This window comes from Chiloscyllium plagiosum, chromosome 7 (genome assembly GCF_004010195.1).
Source record: "Chiloscyllium plagiosum isolate BGI_BamShark_2017 chromosome 7, ASM401019v2, whole genome shotgun sequence".
Taxonomy (NCBI): Eukaryota; Metazoa; Chordata; class Chondrichthyes; order Orectolobiformes; family Hemiscylliidae; genus Chiloscyllium; species Chiloscyllium plagiosum.
Window position 1 is genome coordinate 10,383,249 of NC_057716.1, and position 24,016 is coordinate 10,407,264.

General features: G+C 41.2%; 1 long non-coding RNA gene across 1 annotated transcript in view; it reads right to left on the minus strand.

Moving 5' to 3' along the window:
* Nucleotides 1-8,170, minus strand: part of LOC122551976 — a 13,079-nt gene extending 4,909 nt beyond the window's left edge. Inside the window, exons 1-4 of the long non-coding RNA XR_006312240.1 lie at nucleotides 7,898-8,170; nucleotides 2,601-2,934; nucleotides 2,423-2,504; nucleotides 1,926-2,244 (exon numbers count right to left, since the gene is read on the minus strand). This is a non-coding gene — a long non-coding RNA (uncharacterized LOC122551976). The remainder of the gene's footprint in view (nucleotides 1-1,925; nucleotides 2,245-2,422; nucleotides 2,505-2,600; nucleotides 2,935-7,897) is intronic.
* Between the last annotated feature and the right edge of the window lie 15,846 nt (nucleotides 8,171-24,016).

Sequence of the window (24,016 nt, forward strand, 5' to 3'; positions counted from 1 at the left end):
TGCAGCTCTACAAGTCCCTAGTGAGACCACACTTGGAATATTGTGTCCAGTTCTGGTCGCCCTACTATAGGAAAGATACAGAGGCTTTGGAGAGAGTGCAAAGAAAGTTTACCAGGATGCTGCCTGGACTGGAGGGCTTGCCTTATGAAGAAAGGTTGAATAAGCTCAGACATTTCTCTCTGGAGAGGAGGAGGAAGAGAGGAGACCTGATCGAGGTGTTCAAAATAATGAGTGGAATAGGTAGAGTCAATAGCCAGAGACAGGGCAGGATTGACTGGTACGAGAAGTCATAGTTTGAAGATATTAGGAGGAAGGTATAAAGGAGACGTCAGTGGTAGGTTCTTTACGCAGAGAGTTGTGAATGTATGGAATGCGTTGCCAGCTGTGGTGGTGGAAGCAGAGTCATTGGGGACATTTAAGCGATTGCTGGACATGCACATGGATAGTAATGAGTTGAGGGGTACGTAGGTAAGTTACTATATTTTACATTAGGATTAAATCTTGGCACAACATCGTGGGCCAAAGGGCCTGTTCTGTGCTGTACTTTACAATGTTCTATGTTCTATGTTCTATGTTCTAACTGAACTGTCTGAGATCACTCTAATGTTTAGTATAAGAGTAAGCTTTCCCCTGTGATTGCAGTTTATCCAGGCCGTCTGAATAAAAGGCTTCGCTTTACAAGAATTGTTGGACAAACTATCTTGTGCTTCATTTAGGTCACAATGACGGAATGTGTTTGAACATAAAACCAGGCTTCCACATTATTTATACTCAGAAAGATAGGGCCTGAGAGCAATCAGCAGTGATGGGAATGTTCTGTACCCCTTACTCTCAGTGGAGGATGATTCCAACACTCCAACGACATTCTGAAGTAGTGCTTGTCTTTTGTGTTTTTGGGTTGTTGTGGAGCTGAGCTCCATCGATGATGTCGGACATGATAGATCAGAACCTTTTGATACAAGAGGTATTGTTATCAAGAAGGATGGCGTTGGAGGGGGATCGAAGTGGGGAGCTTTGTGGGGGTAGATTGTTAGGACAGATTAAGGTCTTACATGCGGTTGAATCTGATCCGGATTGTGTTAATAGTATTGTTTAGCTTTCGGCATTTTAATATGTTGTTGCCTAAGAGAACAGACATGGCTGCTTAATGAATTAGTTCTACAAAACTTCATTAAGTACATGAACATAGCATAGGGGAGCCAGGGATGGACAGTGAATGTTTACCTGGGACTTCAAGGGAGAACTAGGTAAGACTCGTAATCAATCCTTCAGACTAACAGAGAGATCTACTAATCCATGGGGAAAATAGACAGTATACAAATACTTGTTTGGGCAATTGGAAAGTACTTGAAAGTGGAGCTGTACTACCATTGATAACCAGATTCCAGGATCAGGCAACCTTTGAATACTTATCAGCAACAGCAACTCAGACTAGTATATCCAAATCTGTATCAGTATTAGCTGAGTGTATTGAATTGATCATATTGCTCGCTATGACATTCATAAATTACAAAAAAAATGTAGTCATATTGAAATGAACCATTCAATCTCTGCAGCTTTCTATCTAATCTACTGGCAGATGATGTTGCCATAGGCCATAATCCCTTCACAAAGTAAATTTGTTCAGTTCTTCCAGCAGATCATATTCACTTTTAGACAGATCAGTTAGTTAGTAAAAGTCCAAATCTTTCACTGAAACTAATTATGCCATCTTCTGTCTTAAATTTACCCAGTTTATGAACCTATTGTGACTTCTGATCTCACAGTGATGATGCAAACATAAGCCTTAATCTGTGATCCCCCTTTTGACTCAACTAGCTAAAGGCTTTGTCTTAATGAGCATGTAGGGAAAATATCCTTAGGCTTCATTTAGGTCACAGTGACAGAATGAGCAATAAAATAAAATAAAATAAAACACGGCTTACCATGTTGTTACCGGAACCATGACAGTCAGAAATAGTGAGGGGATGATTTACCTCCTCTGTGAGGAATGAGAGATGAAACAGTGCCTTTGGTTTCTTGGGTTTTGGAACAGAGTAGAGCTGGTGCCAAATACCATCAAACAGGGCCCACTATCATTGGAGTCGATAAATGTGGCACTGGAAAAGCACAGCAGGTCAGCGAGCATCCGAGGAGCAGGAGAGTTGACATTTCGAGCATAAGCCCTTCACCTTACTTTCTCTTGCCCGCTATTGATCACCTGCTGTCAGAGGTGGATGAAGCCAGATCAAATTCTTGCTGAGCCTTGTTGAGAGAAAGGACAGCGTAAGTGAGCCAGTGGTGTTAAACTCTACACTATACCTGATATCTATCCAGGACTTCAGTGGCATTTTTGCCAATTAGGATATCACAAACAATGCAAATAATGTTAAGTATTGTTGTTGTGTATAGAGACAAAGCAAGATGTGAGAACCAAACTCACAGGTTGGCAGTGAGGGTCAGCACAGATTGCAGGAAAAGCCTTTTGAATGGATTTGATTTATCATCAAAGATACCTGAATGACCTGTGAAGAATAAATGGAAGAGTTAACCATGACAAGAAAGTGACATTACTAACTTTGTAATGTCCTTCACAAATTACGAAGCTTGATAAACCTTACCATGTTTGCAACGTTCCATTGAATCTATTGCTTCGTCGTATCACTATTGTTTTTATTCACTTCACAAAGAAAACGTGTTCAGTTCTTCCATCCGTCACATTCAGTACTCGATAGCTTCTTACTAGGAGTTATGGCTACTCCTCACTTTCCTTCCCTTGAACTGTTTGTGCAGTCTCAAGTGTATCCAGTTTACACATTGTGATGTCTGATATCACTAGGATACACATTGTGACGATAAGATAACTCCGTGATGTCGCGGGTCATGGGTCACACCTTGATGACGTTGTGTTTAATAAACTCTTGGGCTTCGTTCACACTGCAATCACTCACTGTTCTGGAAAACAGCAACAGCTTTCCATGAGATTACATCTTGGAGAAAAGGAAGTATTGGGATTCTTTGTCTTCTGACTTTGATGTTAAGAAGTTGTACATACTTATAGCAGCAAGAGAAGCCATCAGCTCTCCATGTTGCTAATAGCTGACCTGCACCTTAATTCAATCTGAGCGCACTGCTTTCATATCACATAATAATCTAATATAAATGTCACTTCCATTGTTTATGTTCCTCAATTAATTCTGATCTCCTCTCCACTTTACATGCTTAAGTGATTTTTGACATCACCCTTGAAAATTCTAACTTTAGTTTTAAGAATATTCCCATTATCCTGGACTCTGCCTCTGGACAATATCATTTTTCACTATCTGATCTAACATATTATCATAACCTGACCATATCTTAAGCACCTCAAAACTAGGATCAAACCTCTAACTTTACATGAAAGAGATACAAGCTTAGTTTACCACTAAGTCTTCATAAAACAAACCTTTGAATCTCAGTATCATTCTGGTGAATTCACATGCCTCCCTATCCAGGATCAACATATCCTTTCTGAGAATGTGGTGCTCTGAACTGAACACAATAGTCTAAAAAGGGCCTTTGCAGAACTGCAACATAGCATCATTTATATTCCAGTCCATTAAGGGTGCAGAGTAGTACTGCATGAAGTTATGACATTAGTTTATGGTTGTTGCATCAGTTTTGAGCTTCTCATCATTTTGTAAATCTGACTGATCTTGCATAGGCCCAAACTGGATGAATTCCCACTTCACAACATTGAATTCCATCTGCCACAGTGCCCACTGAGTGTATCAAAGTTCCTTCACAATTTTCCACCCTTATCGACATTAATTACTTGCCATGAAATATCTTCAGAAAAATGGCGATATAGTACTCTCTATTCCTTCGTTTCAATTAATAAAAAGCATAGTAGAAAGTTCACAAGGCAGTACAGATTCCTGCAATCATCCCTGGTCACATCATATTGATCACATAAAATTTTCTGATACATCCCATCAATCAGATAAAATTCTCATCATCTAATGCTATGCCACCAGCTTCCAAACAATTACCGTAACCCACCTCATCAAATTACCTCCAATTCAATCAATTCTCATTTTTACGATAATCTCTGCTGAATGGAACCTTGTGAAATGTCACTGAAAGCCCAAGTGGTCAATGTTTAGAAGCATAGTGTCCATCATTATTGTGAACTCCACAAATTTCTTTCATGAGGTTAGTCGGCTGTATTTCACATAGACATGCTGACGTAGTTTACTTACCTGTGAACAGGCAGCTCCCTTGCCTTCCTTTGAACTGTTTGTGCATCCCCATGCCTTAAACATATCCAGCTTACCAACACATTGTGATGTCTGATATCACTAGGATACATATTGTGATGGTGAGACTAGCTCTGTGATGTCACGGATCAAGGGTCCCACTTTGATGAAATTGTGTTTGAAAAGACCTGGGCCTCATTCACACTGCGATCACACATTGTCCTGGAAAACAGCAACAGCTTTCCATGTGACCATCTCCCAGAGAACAGAGAGCACAGGCGATAAACAACAATGTCTTCTTTAGCATAATACCATAAGAAATAGGAACAGAAACAGGCCAATTCGTCCCTCATGTCTACTCTGCCATTCAATAAGATCATGACTGATCCAAAATTCCTCATGTCCACTTACTTGCATTTTCCCCCTACTCCTTGATTCCGCTGCTGGTCAAGAATCTATCTATCTCAGCCTTAAATATGCAGAAGGGGTCAGCATGGACAAGATGGCCAAGTGGTATTCTTCTGTGATGTATTATCTCAATGGTGTCTGTTGACTCCATCCCTGCAGTTGTCTGTGGCAAGGTGTTCCAAAGATTGTCCACCCTCTGATAGAAGAAATTCATCCTATCTTAGTCTTAAATTGCTGTCCCTTCATTCTAAGACAATGCTGGATAGTCCTAGACCCTCCCATGAGGGGAAACATCACCTCAGCACTTACTCTGTCAATCCCCTGAGGAATCCTATACATGTCAGTAAGATCACCACTCATTTTCCTAAACTTCAGTCAGGAGAGTTCCAACTTGCTTAATCTTTGCTCATAAGACAATCCCTCCATGTTGGACATCATCCTAGTGAACCTCCTCTGAACTGTCTGTCTCCAATGAAATTGTGCCTTTCCTTAAATAAGAAGGCTAAAACTGTTCACAGTATTGCAGAGATGGTCTCACCAACATCTTGTACAGTTGCACAAGAACTTCTCTACTCTTATACTTCAACCTCCTTGAAATAAGGGCCAACATTCCATTAGCCTTCCTGATTACCTGCTAGACCTGTGTGCTAGTTTTCTATGTTTTATGCATAAGTTTCCCCAAGTCCCTTTATGTTCTGCTTTCTGAATACTTTTGCCACTTGATGTAAAATAATTACATTCATTTACAGTAATAGAAGTGAATAGGACATTCCCACTTCCTCTCATTTAGATCATGGTTAGGCAGCACTTCACACATGTTGTGCTATATCTGATCTATTTTCTTTGTTGAACGTAGGAAGAGAAGAATTCTCTTGATCACAGCGATATAACTTGCTTGCATATTAGTCAATAATCTAGTTCATACAAATCACTCACTAATTTTTCACCTTTTTGGTTCATCTAGCTAAAAAGACAACTCTTCAGAAATTGAATTTCTGATTTTCACAACATTTGTGCTATGTTCCGTTGCCCCTGAATAATGTAAATTCTAGAACTAAAAATATGTTCAATGCATTTGACTCCCTCAGTGGGCAAAATAATTTCTCATGATATAATCTAAAATGCTACTATCATTAGATGTTAGGCACCACAACCAAGATTAAACCTTAGGCTTCATTCTAGAAAAAAATACAAGACTTGTCTCACCATTAAGCACACATGCAATAAAAAGTTGATCATTTGGTTCTTTGAGCTTGTTCTGCTGTTCATTTAGATTGTGGCTGGTTTGTATATTAATTCAAGGACACTGCCTTGCTTTCGTATCCTACAATACCCTGAGTAACATGAATCACCCACTCTAATTTGTCAAATTTTCAATTAACCTAGCCAAATACACAACTTTCATGGAGGAGAGTTTGTGATTTGCAACCCCTTTTGTGAGTTGGAGGAGCAGGTGTAGGACTGGAGTGGACAAAATTAAAAATCATACAACAACAGGTTATAGTCCGGCAGGTTTATTTGGAAGCACTAGCTTTTGGAATGCTGCTTCTTCCACACGTAGCTGTGGAGCAGGACCATAAGACACAGAATTTATAGCAAAAGATTGCAGTATCTACCTGATACAGCTACCTGATGAACGGGCAGCACTCCGAAAGCTAGTGCTTCCGAATAAATCTGTTGGACTATAACCTGGTGTTGTGTGATTTCTAACTTTGTCCTCCCTTTTGTGTGCCGAGTTGCTTCCTGACATCACATCTGAACAATCAACTCTCATTTTAAGAATATGGTTATTATTCTTGCTGTAAGCTAAACTATCGTAGCCTTGAATCAGCTGCTCAGTGATAATTAGATTGCAATTTTCTTGTTTAATAATGTGAATAATACTGAAAACTCAATTTTTATTTAATAAAATCAGTAGTTTTATTTGTAAACTCCGATCACTCATTTAGGATGGAAATATTATAAATACAAAGTTGAATAATATAAACCATAGCTCACTTTGTCCATTCTAGCCAAGATATAATAAATTAGAAATGCCAACACATTCAACATTTTAATTTTCAACTTTGTCTGCTGCTTAAACCTTTAGCAACATTTTGAAAACTGCAACAGCAACAAATTATTGATCACCTGTTCATAAAATCTCTTGGTTACAAACTAAGAGACGCATTATGGAAACAACTGTGTGAGAGGAGTAATTGAGTACTGAGTCATAGATCAGTTTTTGATGTCTGTGGCAACAATAGAATAGGTACATTTTAAGTTCACTATATTTATTAAGATTGTATATTTTGTGACAGGTTGCTTTACCTAAACAAATACAAAAAAACTGTATTAAGACAGTATCAATCCCAACAACATTTCAACATAAAGATGAAGAGGTTGCATCAAGCCAGTGAGAAAAATAATCATGGGATTAGATTTTACGAAGGGAAATTGGGTGTTAACCCATTTCCCCCCAGGATGATGTCAGGTTGACATCAATCCCTGATAATACAGAATCTGTGAATCCCAAAATCAGAAGTCACACACCTTTATATTTACATTATTACATTACATTACAGTGTGGAAACAGGCCATTCGGCCCAACAAGTCCACACCGACCCGCCGAAGCGCAACCCACCCATATCCCTACATTTACCCCTTACCTAACACTACGGACAATTTAGCATGGCCAATTCACCTGACCTGCACATCTTTGGACTGTGGGAGGAAACCGGAGCCTCCGGAGGAAACCCACGCAGACACGGGGAGTACGTGCAAACTCCACACAGTCAGTCGCCTAAGGCGGGACTTGAACCCGGATCTCTGGTGCTGTGAGGCAGCAGTGCTAACCACTGTGCCACCGTGCCGCCCACTACAATCAGTCGCCTGAGGCGGGAATTGAACCCGGGTCTCTGGCGCTGTGAGGCAGCAGTGCTAACCACTGTGCCACCGTGCCATTCGGGATGGCCAGACACCTTCTCAAAAACGTCAATGAACAAATTCAGAGAAAGTGAGGACTGCAGATGCTGGAGAGACAGAGTTGAAAAGGGTGGCCCTGAAAAAGCACAGCAGGTCAGGCAGCATCTGAGGAGCAGGAGAATCAGCGCATTATGCCCGAAACATTGACTCTCCTGCTCCTTGGGTGCTGCCTGACCTGCTGTGCTTTTCCAGCACCACCCTTTTTGACAATGAACAAATTAACCTTGTTTAAACCTAGTTGACTGCAATTTTTCATTGTTCACTCCATTTATTAGGGGCATACAGTAAAATCATCAGGAATGGCCTACCTTGAGTATGCAAAGATGGCCCAGGGGCTTATGTAAAGACCTGCAAATGGGTCCAGGTTGCAACAGACTCTGCTGTGAAGATGACCATGTTTGCCTGTTAGTACATTGATTTGTTCAGGTTTCATGGGCTGACAAGACAACCAAAGAAGCAATCAGAGTTATCATGGACACTGAATTAGCCACATGGACAAACACATTGTGAAGAACGATGGTTACATAACATGCCCATAAGTTCATAAGATGGAGGAGCAGAATTCGGCCCATCGAGCCTGCTCCGCCATTCAATCATGGCTGAAATATTCCTCACCCTCATTTTCCTGCCTTCTCCCTATAACCCTTCAATCCATTATCAATTAAAAATCTGTCTAACTTCTCCTTAAATTTACTCGCTGTTCCAGCATCCACTGCACTTTGGGTAGCATATTACACAGATTTGCAATCCTCTACAGTGATAGTTTCTCCTCAACTTTGTTTTAAATTTGCTACCTCTTATCCTAAGACTATGACCTCTCATCCTAGAATGCCCCATAAGAGGAAGCATCCACTCCATGTCTATTTTATCTGCACCTTTTAACATCTTGAATACCTCAATTTGATCTCCTCTCATTCTTCTAAATTCCAGAGAGTAAAAGCCTAAATTGATCAATCTCTCTTCATATGATAAACCCCTCATCTCTGGGATCAATCTAGTGAACCTCCTCTGAACTTCCTCCAATGCTATCTATCCTCGAATAAAGGGACCAAAACTGTGCACAATACTCCAGGTGTGGTCTCCCCAGTACCTTCTTTGGTTACAATAATACTTTTTTACCTTTATATTCTATTCCTTTAGCTATAAAAGCCAACATTCCTTCCACTTTCTTTATTATCTGGCATACATGTGATGAAAGCTTTGTGAGTTTATCGCAATAGTTCCTCCCAACTAACTTGTCCCTCACTGCGCTTGAGCTATACTTATCATGAGGACTCCTGACACTGTTTGTTTTATGTAAAAGAGGAATAACTAATTATCACTAATGAAAAGTACTTTACAAAGTTCTAGGAGTGGCAATGACACAAACTCTTAAAACCACTAACTACCAGGACAATTACCCTTAAATCCCCCTTTTACCCTCAAATCCCCCTGGTACTTTAATCTGACAAACAAATTCAAAGGTTAAGTGGAGTTTAGAAATAAACAAAGGTGATAAGCCACATGACTTGACTCAGTATTTGAATTTTAGGTTAGCAGTTCTGACCTCCGAATGCACTAAACCCTTCTGAACACTGTAACAGCTCGGCGATGAAAGAGCTTAAGCCTTTGAAAGAATTACTAAGTTAGGTTGGTTCCTTCTTCTAGGCAGTCTCCTGTGTAGTACCCTACCAATCAGACACTCACAATATGGCCCCTCACTGAAAACAGGCTTCCAGTTTGACCTTTACTGCTCCAGTCACAGTTTCTGCTCTTTGCTTCAAGCAGTGTGCCCATAGTTCCCTACCAACTAGACACTCATAGTGTGTCCCTCTCCAGGAGCAATCCCTTCTCAGGCATCACTGCTCTCGGGCATCAATCTGGCCCCTCGATTTTCCCTCCAGATTGTAACTTTTCTTACTTTGTGAGGCCATAGTTTTTATGAGGTCAGAGCTCCCTCTTAGCTTTGGTTGGGGGGAGGGAGCCCCGATCAGCTGCCATTCCTGATCTATGCTAATTCCTGCTGCCCCTAAGATTGATTCCCCAGTGTGGGTCTACCGGATTGAATCGTGGACCTTGTGCAGAATCCTAGTCTTTGCTGATAAGTTTTAAAAATGAATGTTAGAAGTTGGTTACGGAAGGAAAGTCTGTGTAAAGTACTTGCCGTGTATATCCCCCTTGAACTTTTCACCTCTTACCTTGAACGTGTGACCTCTCGTTATTGAATCTCTCACCCTGGGAAAAAGCTTATCTCTATCTACTCTGTCTATACCCTTCATGATTTTGTAAACCTCAATCAGGACCCTTCAATCTCCTTTCTTGTAATGAAAACAATCCTAACCTACTCAACCTCTCTTCATAGCTACCACTTCCATATCAGGCAACATCCTCGTAAACCTTCTTTGTACCTTCTCCAAAGATTCCACATCCTTTTGGTAATGTGGCGACCAGAACTGTACACAGTATTCTAAATGCGGCTGAACCAAAGTCTTATACAATTTTAACATCTCCTGCCAGCTCTTATACTCAATGCCCCGTCTGATGAAGGCAAGTGTACCATATGACTTCTTGACCACTCTATCCACCTGTACAGCCACCTTCAGGGTACAATGGACTTGAACTCCCATATCTCTCTGCTCATCAACTTTTCCCAAGGTTCTTCTGTTTACAGTATAGCTCACTTTCGAATTAGACTTCCCAAAATGCATCACCTCATATTTGCCTGGATTGAACTCCATCTCCCACTTCTCTGCCCAACTCTCCAGTCTATCTATATTATCTTGTATTCTTTGACAGTCCCCTATGCTTTCTGCTACTCCACCAATCTTGATGTCATCTGCAAACTTACTGATCAAACCAAAAACGCCCTCTCCCAGATCACTAATGTATATCACAAGCAATAGTGGCCCCAGCACTGATCCCTGCGGAATACCACTGGTCACTTTTCTCCATTTTGAGAAACTCCCTTCAACTACTACTCTCTGTCTCCTGTTGCTCAACCAGTTCTTTATCCACCTAGCTAGAACACCCTGCACACCATATGACTTTACTTTCTCCGTTAGTTTGCCAAGGGGAACCTTATCAAACGCCTTACTAAAGTCCATGTATATGACATCTACAGTCCTTCCTTCATCTATCAACTTGGTCACTTGCTCAAAGAACTCTATTAAGTTGGTAAGGCACGATCTACCCCGCACAAAACCATGCTGCCTATCATTGATAAGCTCATTCTTTTCCAAATATAAATAGATTTTATCCTTCAGTATCTTCTCCAGCAACTTTCCAACCACTGACGTCAGGCTCACTGGTCTGTAGTTATCTGGAATATCCCTACTATCCTTCTTGTACAGGGGGACAACATGAGCAACCCTCCAGTCCTCCGGCACCTCACCTGTGTTTAAGGATGCTACAAAGATATCTGTCAGGGCCCCAGCTATTTCCTCTCTCGCCTCCCTCAGATAGATCCCATCTGGTCCTGGGAATTGTCCACCTTAATATCCTTTAGCCTAACCAACATCTTCCCTCCTTATGTCAATGTGATCCAGAGTAAACAAACTTCTATCTCTAATCTCAGCATTCATCACCTCCTGTTCCTCAGTGAACACTGATGCGAAGTAATCATTGAGAATCTCACCTATTTTCTCAGGTTCGACACACAACCTTCCTTCCTTATCCTTGAGTGGACCAACCCTTTCTCTGGTTACCCTCTTGCTTCTAATATAAGAATAAAAGGCCTTGGGAATTCTTCTTAATTCTGCTTGCTAAAGTTATTTCATAACCCCTTTTAGCCCACCTGATTTCTCGTTTAAGATTGGCCCTACTCTCCCGATATTCCTCCCAGGCCCATTCAGTTCTTAGCTGCCTGGACCTTATATACGCTTCCCTTTTCCTCTTGGCTAGTCGCACAGTTTCTCCTGTCATCCATGATTCATGAGTCTTGCCTTTCCTATCCCTTGTTTTCAAAGGGAAATGCCTATCCTGCACAATCTTCAATCTATCTTTGAAAGCCTCACACAAATCAAATATGGACTTGCCTTCAAATAGCTGTGTCCAATCCACATTTCCCAGCTCCTGCCTAGTTTTGATATAATTGGCCTTGGCCCAGTTTAGTACTCTTCCCTTAGGACCACTCTCATCTTTGTCTACGAGTATCCTAAAGCTTACCGAATTGTGGTCACTATTCACAACAAAATCCCCCACTGCAACTTCTACCACTTGGCCTAGCTCATTCCCCAACACCAGGTCCAATGCGGCCCCTTCCCTCATCGGACTATTGATATACTGCTCCAGAAAACTTTCCTGGATGCTCCTTACAAAGTCTGCCCCATCCAGACCTCTGACACTAAGTGTATCCCAGTCAATGTTGGGAAAATTAAAATCTGCCATCATCACCACCCTGTTGCCTCTACATCTTTCCATAATCTGCTTATCTATTTGGTCTTCAACCTCACACTCACTGCTGGGAGGCTTGTAATACAGTCCCAACAATGTAACTGCACCCTTCTTATTTCTCAGCTCCACCCAGAGCACCTCAATGCTCAAGCCCTCCATAGTGTCCTCCTTGAGCACAGCTGTGATATCATCCTTGACCAACAATGCAACTCCTCCGCCCCCTTTTACTTCCCTCCCTGTACTGTCTGAAGCATCCATATCCTGGAACATTTAGTTGCCAATCATGCTCTTCCTTCAACCAAGTCTCTTTGAACGCAATAACATCAAAGTCCCAGATACCAATCCAAGCCCTAAGTTCATCTGCCTTACCCACTATACTCCTTGCATTAAAGTATATGCACTTCAGGCCACCAGTTCTTTTGCGTTCATCTGCACGCTGCCTAATCTTCCTCTTGCTAATACTAACTTTGTGTGATCCTTACAGTCTCCAGCTTCCACCTCACTGTCTAGTAGTCTTCTCATCTGGTTCCCAGCACCTGTCACATCTCCCCAACAGCAGTAGCAAACATTCCCCCAAGGATGTTAATTCTAATCTAGTTCAGGTGTAGACCGTCCAATTTGTAATAGTCCCACCTTCCCCAGAACTGGTCCCAATGTCCCACAAATCTGAACCCCACCCTCCTACACCATCTCTCAAACCACGTATTCATCCTGCCTATTCTTTCATTTCTACCTTGGCTAGCACGTGGCGCTGGTAGTAATCCCGAGATCACTACCTTTGAGGTCCTCCTCTTTAACTTCTCTCCTAGCTCCCTGAATTCTGCTTTCAGGACCTCAGCTCATTTTTCACTTATATCATTGGTGCCAATGTGCACCACGACAGCTGGCTGTTCACCCTCCCCTTTCAGAATGCTCTGCAGCCGATCGGTGACATCCCTGACCCGTGCACCTGGGAGGCAACATGTATCCAGGAGTCTTGTTTTTGGCTACAGAACCGCCTATCTACTCCCCTTACAATAGAATCCCCTGTGACTATGGCCTTCCGAGTCCCACCCTTCTGAACAGCAGTGCCCGCCATGATGCCATAATCCTGGCAACAGCTGCCCTCCCCTGGTGAGCCATCTCCCCCAACAGTATCCAAAATGGTATACCTGTATTGGAGGGAGATGACCGCAGGGGACACATCCACTGCCTTCCTACTCTTTCTCTGCCTTTTGGTCACCCATTCACTGTCTCCCTCAGCAATTCTAACCTGCAGTGTGACCAGTTCCCTAAACATGCTATCCATGACCATCTCAGTGTCGCAGATGCTCCACAGTGAGTCATGCGGTCAAACAAGAGCTGCAGTTGGACAGGCTTCTTGCAAATGTAAGACTCAGGAACGTCAGCCACGTCCTTGAGCTCCCACATCAAGCAAGAGGCACATGCCACGGGTCTGAGCTTCCCTGCCATTGTCAGCCTTAGCTTTATATCAACTAACTAAAACCAAACAATGCACTTAAATATATGAAAGAAAAAAAATATAAACCTTACCTTACAGAGTCCTTTTTGTTCTGGCTAGAGGAGGGTGGGCGGGAGATTAGATTAGATTACTTACAGTGTGGAAACAGGCCCTTCGGCCCAACAAGTCCACACCGAGACTGTGGGAGGAAACCGGAGCACCCGGAGGAAACCCACGCAGACACGGGGAGAACGTGCAAACTCCACACAGTCAGTCGCCTGAGTCGGGAATTGAACCCGGATCTCTAGCGCTGTGAGGCAGCAGTGCTAACCACTGTGCCACCGTGCCGCCCACGGTGGGCATACTACACGTGTAGTATCTTGGGTTTAGCCGCTGCCCAAATTTATGCTGAGTCCTTACCTTCCCGGCAACCTCCTGGTCTTCAACATCACCTCTGCTCTGTCTCCTGCTGCTCCCGGACAGCAAAAAGCTATTTATTCACTGGCAGTAGTGTATCATTTCTATTCACATAATTGGGCTTTAACAGAAAAATGCATTTTCTATTGAGTGAGAATTTTTTCCCCATTTAAATTAAAACCAACACAATTAAAATTACCCAGCATAAGCAAATAATTAGAGGGCCTTAGCGTAGATGATGGAAATTTAAAAAACACATAGCGATTGCCTGATATGCGTAATCGGAACAGAGTCAATACTTCAGATCAGTACTATTCCTGATGAAGCATCATTGTTTCTATCTATTACTATTCTGCCAGTTGCACTGAGTATTTACAACACTTTTTGTTTCCTTTGGAGCAACAATAACCAACTTCCTTGCAGCCTTCTCCTTCTTTCTACCATCTCTCATTCTTTTCACTCCCACCCACAGTGGGCACCATGCCTAAACCAGCCAGTGCCACTTCCTAGACTTGATTGACAGCATGCCCAATGATATGTTCATCAGAGCCATTTACCTTCGTAGTTGCTACGTTTTCAGCTATCAACATTACTCTGTGTTTGTCATTAATCAGTAGTCAATGTGTAACAGAAACTAACAGGAGAAGTGAACCAAAGAGCATGGAGGACCTAAGATTCCTTGTTGTATTTTTTTGACTCTTGTATTTCTAAGCTGCCCATGGACATTTTAAATGGAATGCTGTTGATGAATCAATATACAAGTGAATACAATTGAATTTGCATATTTTGAAGTGTTCTTCCACTGCAAGGTGGGTTCCTATGTAGAATATGTTCAGCTAATGTGTGTATTATGTATAAACCATGGCACTATATTATCATGATTTTAGTTAGTATAATAGTGAATGACGAATATGAAAGTGTCAAATGATAACGAGTCCTTTGTCATGTTGCATTGTACTCACGATTTAAGCTATTTTTAAAATCTATTAGAGTGTTGAATTATTAGAGAATAATTGCAATGATTAAGATTATTGATAAGCATCATTTTTCATAATTTCTCAGTTGAAAGTAGAAGTGAGGAAGCTTTTTTCCAGGCTCATGCCATAATGAGCTGACCATGTGGAAATCAGCAATGTCTGCTCAAAGCAATGATTTCTCTGATTATCTCTGTTCTTCTTTGGGGATCTACCTAGGTTGCACTTCAAGCCTTGTTCTGATGCTGTAACAAAAATGAAGAGCACATCAACATTGCAGGCACTGTGACTCCCTATTGGATACTTTGTAAACTTAGATCCAATGCATTTTAGCACTATTGCAAATTCTATTTCGTGTCAATAGGACTTTGGAAAGTCTATGCCTCTGTGGGCAACACCATTGGAAATACGGGTAGTTCCTCTACAATACAATGATTGTGTTCTAGTGCAACCACATGTTATATAAAAATCGCGCTTTAGAAACAGCGCTTAAAGCATTGGCGATGTAATCACGTTACAGCCAATGCAGTTTTAAAGTTCAGGCTGTAGAAACAGTATCCCCAATTTGCCACTGCATTACAGCAAATTTGCGTTAATGAAACATGCATTATAGCAGAACAACCTGTAACTTTTGTGCTGTCAACAAATCATCACATTTTAAACTCATTTAGGTATGAATAATAAAATTCATTGGCAGTTGTTTATTTTATGATATTTTAACTGATATTTTATTTGACACTATGCTTTGTTTGCATGTGCCATTGGATAAATGCTAAAATTGTCGATCATCCACACTTATCGCAACATATTTGCACCACCACAGATTAATTCTGGCCATTTGGCTAGCAGCTGGAAAACCCAATGAATAAATCAAAAAATGATACTGAGCCTCTGTCTCACACATTTAAACCAATTAAAGTAGAGACAATTTATTTCAAAGCAAAAGAAAAGATGTATGAGCCATTAAGGTGCAGAACCGGTTGGAGTTTAAGATATTCCAAATTTGACAGTTGCTATTGCTTGAAGTACATACTAATTAGTCTATTATAGTTTATACTATCATAATGCTCCACAGCTGATATGGTAATGAAAGCAAATAAAGACTAGCCATCAATCTGGTGAATACAAATGAGGTAAGATTGCTTTTTTGATCAAGACCAGGACAAAGTTTAGTTGTCACTGGAAAACAGCCAGTAATGTATCAGTTACCATAGTCCGCTTTGCAAAATTAACCTTTCCATTGTAGATATTGGGCACACTATCCCCTGCTACCTGGTTTCCACTTGACAATGCAAATTAACATCAATCCCAAGACATGAAGTGAAAGAAACAATATTCCTGCTTTGAATATGCCCAATATATTTTGACAAATATTGTACTCTACAACACTCTTTTTATTCTTTGCTTCGCTAGTACTGTTAACTTTCTGCTACTTTACACAAATGCCTCTATTTATTTGGGAGCCACAGCTGTAAAATGGTGGGTTATTCAACTGAGGCAATATCCCAGTTGAGTGTTAGGCTGCTGTAAGCTGATGTTCATACATGCACAATTTCAACATGACTTGCTGAGTAGTAAACACATTTGAGAACTCAATCGATTCTCCCTATCAAATCGGAAGCTAATCTTAATACTGCTCTTCCAGCTAAGACCAACTCACACAAAGCCAAATGTGAAAAACGTTTTTGATCTGAGCTAATTGAGGAGTTTAAAACCATTGAAGAAAATTGAAGGAGAAGGTAGAGGGCTAGTACTTGGCATTGAGGCTGGGAAACCATTTGAAGTCATGGTAAGACCTGATTTGTTGATGTTTGCCGTGGGTCCCAGTTTTTACCAGTGTAGGATATGGGAATGGGAAATGATCTCCTGCACCCTGCATTCCCACCTGGACCAGCTCCATTATTGTGCTAGGTATCTTTCAGTACCAACAATTTTGATGGAGTCGAGCCAACATGTCCTTGATTCATGTCTCTTCTGGGTAGGAGTGAACAATGTTCTTTATTCACAAACCTTTTGATTTGTAAAATCAAATTATATTACCCATGGCCCTCAGCTACGCCCCATGTCTCTCAAACTCTTAAAACCAACTCATCTGCCCTTGCCATGAATTTGCTCTGTGCATAACCATGAGCTATATAAAACTAATGCATGGCTGAGGAAAGAAAGAAAAAATCAGAAATGTTCTTAGAAAAATAAACTGCTGTTTCTACAACCCTATAAACATGTTAACCAGATGTTGGGTTTTCATGTGTACCCAGTGTGTTGGCACTGCTTTGGGATGGAGGGTATGAGGGGCCATGAGGACTGGATGGGGAATAAGAGTTGCCATTAGATTCTGATGGAAGTTATGAACAATCATTGGGAATGTGTAGGTGGGAATGAGGTGGTTTGTGGCATAAAGTCTGGAGTGCCGAACTGGTTTTATTGCAACAGAAAGAGCTGAAAAGACCCTTCTAACAAGCCTGCCTCAGCATTCACCATCCTCCAGGGGTTGCTAGGATCTGCCTCCAGGGTCAGTGGGGCCTGGCAATATCCTACTCTGCTCCCCACTCCACAAAAACATCCTGTGGCAAGGTGCAACAGACCACTTGAAACTGAGTCTGCTGAGACAAGAAACATGTTTACTGAAGTTAACAAGTTCGATGACAATAATTTGACTCTATTTCCTTTGGTCTTCCAGAAGGAAATCAAGAAATGATCTTAACTTTTGAGTTCAGTGATCCAGCTGCAAAATCAGCAAACACTGTTTCACATGAAGGATACTAGAAAATTGAAACTCCTTTCTGCAATACAACTACATATGCTGGGTCCGTTGAAATCTTGAAGACTGAGTTTGTTGTCAAACAAGAGGTTTGTGGATCAGAGATGGACAAATGGGGTGGGGTGCAGATCAGCCAAGATCTAATTCAATGTTGCAACAGGATCATGACGCTGAATGACCTACTCAGGCTGTTAATCTTCTCGTAATCCTAAGGTCCATGTGGATCAGCTACCCTTTGGGAAATCCCAGTGAGAAGAAAGTCAATACTTTGTTTCTCTTTACTAAGAAACTAAATTATATTGGCATGAAAAGCCATACACCATCCAATGGAAGAGAGAGCTGACCTTCAAAACTTCCAGCAATTTTAGTCATCTCTAAACTCTGAGAGGTAGGTGTTGGCTCCCTCAACCCCATCACAGGATCCTCCACTTCCTGACCCATAGACCGCAATTATGTAAGAACAGACAACGGCATCTCTTCCACAATAATCCTTCACACTAGTGCCCCGCAAGGCTGTGTACTCAACCTCTGACTATACTCCTTATATTCTCAAGATTGTGTGGCCAAATTCCACCCCAACTCCATTTACAAGTTTGCTGATAACACCATCATTGTAGGGTGGATCTCAAACAACGACGAGACATACAGACAAGGGATTGACTGCTTAGAGGCATGGTATAAAGATATAACAACCTCTCCATCAACATTAGGAAAAGGATGGTCATTGATTTCAGGAAGCAGAGTGGAGGACACGCCCCTGTCCGCATCAATGATGCAAAGTTGGAGATGGTTGGGAGCATCAAATTCCTGGGAGTAGTGGTCACCAACAATCTGTCCTGGTCCATCTGTGTAGATGCAATTATCAAAAAAACACAACAATGTCTCTACTTCCTCAGGGGCCTAAAGAAATTCGGCATGTCCACAAAGATTCTTACCAACTTTTATTGATGCAGTGTCCTTCTGGATGCATCACAGTGAGGTGTGGTATGGCACCTGCTCTTTCCAAGACTGCAAGAAACTACAGAGAGTTGTGAACATAGCCTAGACCATCACACAAACCAGCCTTCCATCCATTGACACCATCGATACTTTCCACTGCCTCAGGAAAGCAACCAACATAATCAAAGACCCCTCCCATCCTGGTTATACTCTCTTCCACCCTCTTGGGCAAAAGGTATAAAAGTTTGTATACATGTATGAATAAATTCATGAACAGATTCCTGTTCTTAGACTTCTGAATGGACTTCTCAAATTTTAAATATAATGTTGATCCTGCTGTTTGTGCACCTTCTCTGCAGCTGTAGCACTGTATTCCTCGCTCAGTTCTATTACCCTATTCCCTTTGTATGGTATGTTCTGCCTGTACTGTATGCAAAACAAGACTTGTCACTGCATTTAGGTACATGTGGCAATAATAATTAATCAAAGCAAATCAAATGATGGTAATTAGGTAATCACATGATAATTAAGGGATGACATTCGCTATTTTCCTTATTTTCTTTAGGAAGATATCTGCCTTCGAGCAGGTGATGCACCTGAGATCAGGAACTTAGCAGCAGGGCAGGCAGCACTTGGTGTCATGTGGTGGTGCCCCTACCTCTGGGGCAGTCCCACCTGTCTCACATGTGCATTGTAATGTTCCTGAAACAGGTTGATTAACAATATCCGCAAGTAGCACAGGCAGAATTACTGTTGTCATATCATTTTGGACAAATTATGGTTTTGGACAATTGAACTGAATTAGCAAACTAGCTGCACGGTGGCTTTGCAGTTTGCACAGCTGCATCACAGCACCAGGGACCCAGGTGTGATTTCAGCCTCTGTGTGGAGTTTGCACATTCTTCCCGTGTCTGTGTGGGTTTCTGCCAGCTCATCACCTAATTGGCTAACTTCAGAGGGCTGCTTCAAATGTTTTTGTGGAAACAGGCGTAAGGGCAGTACATCCCTATGCCTCCCATATTTGGGTAGGTTTCTACCAGCTACGTTTGAAAATGACTAAGTGTAACATACATGTTTACACAGTGCAATGTGAAACATTTTTTCCACCCTCTTGTGCTAAGACTTAGTGTAGCACTCTTGCCTTTGAGTCAGAATGTTGAGAGTTCAAATGCTCCAGTTTCCTGCCACTGTCCAAAGATGTGCAGGTTAGATGGACTGGCCATGGTAAATTTCCCATAGTGTCCTGGGATGTGCAGGCTAGGTGGATTAATCATGGGAAATGCAGGGTTACAGGGATTGGGCAGGATGTTGGGTCTGGTTGGGATGCTCTTCCGAGGGTTGGTGTGAACACGATAGGCCAAATGGCCTGCTTGCATACTGTAGGGATTCTATGACACATGCACAACTTGTATCAGATTTGGTTCTAATGAAATTTTATCATCCAAAAATCAGAATACTTTTCCGTGAGCTGTAGTCAGAAGCAAAACTAAAGCTGACACATGAATACTAATCACCGGGAAGATGGAGATTACTGTATCATTAAGATAATAGCTAAAGAAATATTCAAACTTTGTGGAAATCTGACACTATGCAACAAAAGGAAACTCATACATCTTACAAATTCAAAAACAAAATATGTTTGTTAAGTAAATTCCTGTAACATAACAAACCTATTGGATTTCATTTATTTTGCTCAAAGTGCTTTACAATTCCATAGCTTTCACAAATGATCCACAGATTTGATTACTCCAGACTCAGAAATTCTTTTTAAACAGGCACTTTGCCTTATTTCAACAGACAGCTATTTGTATTTCTTTTTCATGAAGAACCCTCATCTTCCATGCGTGTCAGTTGCTATGGTAGTCTATAAATAGAAAATGGATCAAATGAATCAGTCTGGTTGAAAATAAATAACCCTTCTAATAAAAGTGACAGCAAGAATGTATTGTCTGCATTACTAACTTTAAGTAATATGAAACACTTATAAAAATGTTACCTCATAATGAAAACCAATATCATAATTTAATGTCAAATAAGGCCTAAATCTACAAAAGCAGCTTCTGTTGCATATTAGCGTTTGACTAAATTCCTGCTTCATTTGAGTAACATGTGCGATGAATTGCCAGTGAAAATAACAGTCAACGTTTCAGGTCTGGTCTCAATCCTTTGATAACCCTGCTCAGGCAAAATGGGGTTTCTCCCAGAAGCAAAATCACACTTTCCTTCACTCAACATCACTGCTTGTCGGCTAAATGGCTAACTTCCGATGGCTGGTTCAAACGTCGCTATGGAAACAGGCATAAGGGCAGTACATCCCCATACCTCCCATATTTTAGGTAGATTTCTACCAGCAAATGACTAAGTGTAACATATATGTTTACACAGTGCAACATGAAACATATTTTCCACCCTCTTATGCTAAGACTTAGTGTAGCAATCTTGCCTTTGAGTCAGAATGTTGAGAGCTCAAATACTACTCCTGAAACTTCAGGGCAGCATCTAGGCTGAAAATACAGAGCAGTGCTGAGAAGGTGCCACATTGTTAAGAGCACTCTCTTTTGGAAATGATGTTCAGTTGATACCCTGAATATTTTCTGAAAAGATTGCAAAAGATCTTGCAACACTACTACAAGAAGAACGGGGGATTTTTCTCCTGCGTTCAGGACATTTATCCTTCAACCAGTAATATTGGAATAAATTTTACAACTAATCTAATTACATTGCAGCAGTTAGTGATAGCTTGCAGTGCAGAAATTACCTGTGGCATATCCAACATCACAACAGTGACACCGGTTCAAGCGTACGTAATAGTTGTAAAATGACACATCTTTCTTTTAAATTTTAAATGGTTCAATATACTTCACATACGACAATAGATGTGCAGTAACAATATTATGGAGACAAACAGTCCAGGATTGAAGCTTCCTTGAGCATCCTCGTCTTTAAACCTTCACACAGAAGACTGATTTCTTGCGAGCAAACTTTAATCTTTCTTTCACTAAGTGACTTTTTTGTAGCTCAATATATATGTGTGTTGAATGAGCAGGTTGATCTTGTATTTTTTAAAATGGGTGATACTATGGACTGAACCTTCACTCTTTGGCTGAGCTGTAATGATGTTTTTCGGCGGGGATTTCTGCTGCAAGGCCTAGTGAGTTTTCTCATCATATCTTGCCAAACATGCCTCATTCACTACTTGCCGCATCTCTCAAGTATGCCTCTAGACCCAGCTGAGCCTGTGCCATTCCCAGAAAAACTCGCCAATCCTTGGATATCCTGGAATTTACTGATATCCCTTGCACCCACATCTTTAAATGCCCATTGTGCAGTTGATTGATATTCGGCCAGTCACAGCAGACAGGGACATTGACACTTCATTCTGTAGCTAAGGACCTGAAGGTCCTGCTGGACAGGACGGTGCTGTGGTGCAACTTCCCCTTCCTTCGGGAATTGGAAATATTAGAGCTCATGGAGTGATTGATGGACAAGAAGTCAAGATTAGGCAAATACAGAACATTTTCAAGCTGGTAGGTTGTGACTAATAGTATGCTGCAAGAATTAGTGTTGGGTATTTACAATCTGTATTAATGACTTAGATGATATAGCAGAGAGTAATGTTCTAAGGTTTCTGATAATATTAACACTGAAGGAAAAATAGGTTGTAAAGAAATATAGACAGATGAAGAGATTTATAAAATCACGAGGGGCATGGATAGGATGAGGAGCCAAGGTCTTTTTCCCAGGCTAGGGGAGTCCAAAACTAGAGGACAAAGGTTTAAGGTCAGAGGGGAAAGATTTCAAAAGGAGCTGAGGGGTTACTTTTTCACTCAGAGGGTTATGTGTGTATGGAAGGAGCTATAGAGGGAGTGGATAAACATGAGGTGTTACATTGCCCCTAGCTAGTTGCCCTCCCACATGCAAGTTGTCCCCTTTCCCACCAATTTCAACCATCTGTCAGCTTTGCCTACTCCCTCCTTCCCTATCTCCTGCCCAAGACTCCCTTCACTCCAGCCCTCAGGGCAAGACTTACAAGCTTAATGATATGATTCTGGAGAGTATTCCAAAGAAAGAGACCTTGAGGTGCAGGTTCATATTTCTTTGAAAGTGCATTTGCAGGTAGATAAAGTAGTGAAGAAAGCATTTGGTACATTGGCTTTCTTAGTCAGTGCATTGAGTATAGGAGTTAGGATGTTATGTTGCAGCTGTACAGGACATTGGTTCAGCCACTTTTGAAATATTATTTTCGATTCTCGTCTCCCTGCTATAGGAAAGATGTTGTAAAACCTGAAAGGGTTCAAAAAGATTCACAAGAATGTTGCCAGGGTTGGAGAGTTTGAGCAATAGGGAGAGACAGAATGGGCCGGGGCTGTTTTCCTTGGAGCATCGGAGGCTGAAGGGATGACCTTATAGAGGTTTATAAAATCATGAGGGGCATAGATATGGAGAATCAACAAGGTCTTTTCCCTGGGGTGGGGGAGTCCAAAACTAGAGGTTTCGGGTGAGAGGGGAACGATTTAAAAAGGGACCTAAGGGGCAACATGTTCACGCAGAGGGTGGCGTGTGCATGGTATGCACTGCCAGAGGAGGTGAAGGAGGATGTTCAATTACAACATTTAAAAGGCATCTAAATGGGTATATGAATAGGAGAGTTTAGAGGGATATAGGCTAAATGCTGGTAAAGGGGACTAGGCCAGATTGGGATATCTGGTCGGTACAGTTGAGTTGGACCAAAGGTTGTGGCTCTGTGTCGTATGACTCTATGACTCTTTGACTCTAAGAAGGCAGATGACATATAACGTAGGTAAGTGTAGGATTACTCATTTTCATAATAAAAGAAGAATAGAACATCTTTTGAAAGATATGAAACATGGAAATATTGATGCTCAGAGAAATATGAGTGTGTTTGTACAAGTGACCCAGAAACTTAGCATGTTGTCACAGTAATTAGGAAGGAAAATAGAAGTCAGCTTTTATTGCAAGGACATTGAAAAACAAAAATAAAGTAGCTAGGTGACAATTGTACCAAGGTTTGATGAGACGATATCTGGAAAACTTTGTGTAATTCTTGTTTCTGTCTTTAAAGAAGAAAATACTTGCACTGGAAGCAATGTAGGGATGGTTCACGAATTAGGTTCATAGCTTCAATAGATTGTCCCATGATGAAAAGTTGAATAACCTGGGTCCTTCTCCTCTGGAATTTAAAAAAAAAGAGACAATTTCATGGAATGTACATGATTCTGAAGAAACTTGACAGAATTGACATGAGGAGATCATTTCCACTAGTCAGGGAATCTAAAGCACAGCGACACAGTATTAAGATAATGAACTAATCATTTATAACTGAGATGAGGAGTAATTCCCATACTCAGGGGTTTGTGATTCTTTGAAATCTCCTTAGTTGTGAGTGTTCCCCGTTGGTCAGTGTTTTTTTTAAATCATTCATGAGATAAGGGTGTCACTGGCTAAGCAAGCATTTATTGTTTGATCTCTAACTGCCCATAGGGTAGTTTAAAAATCAACCACA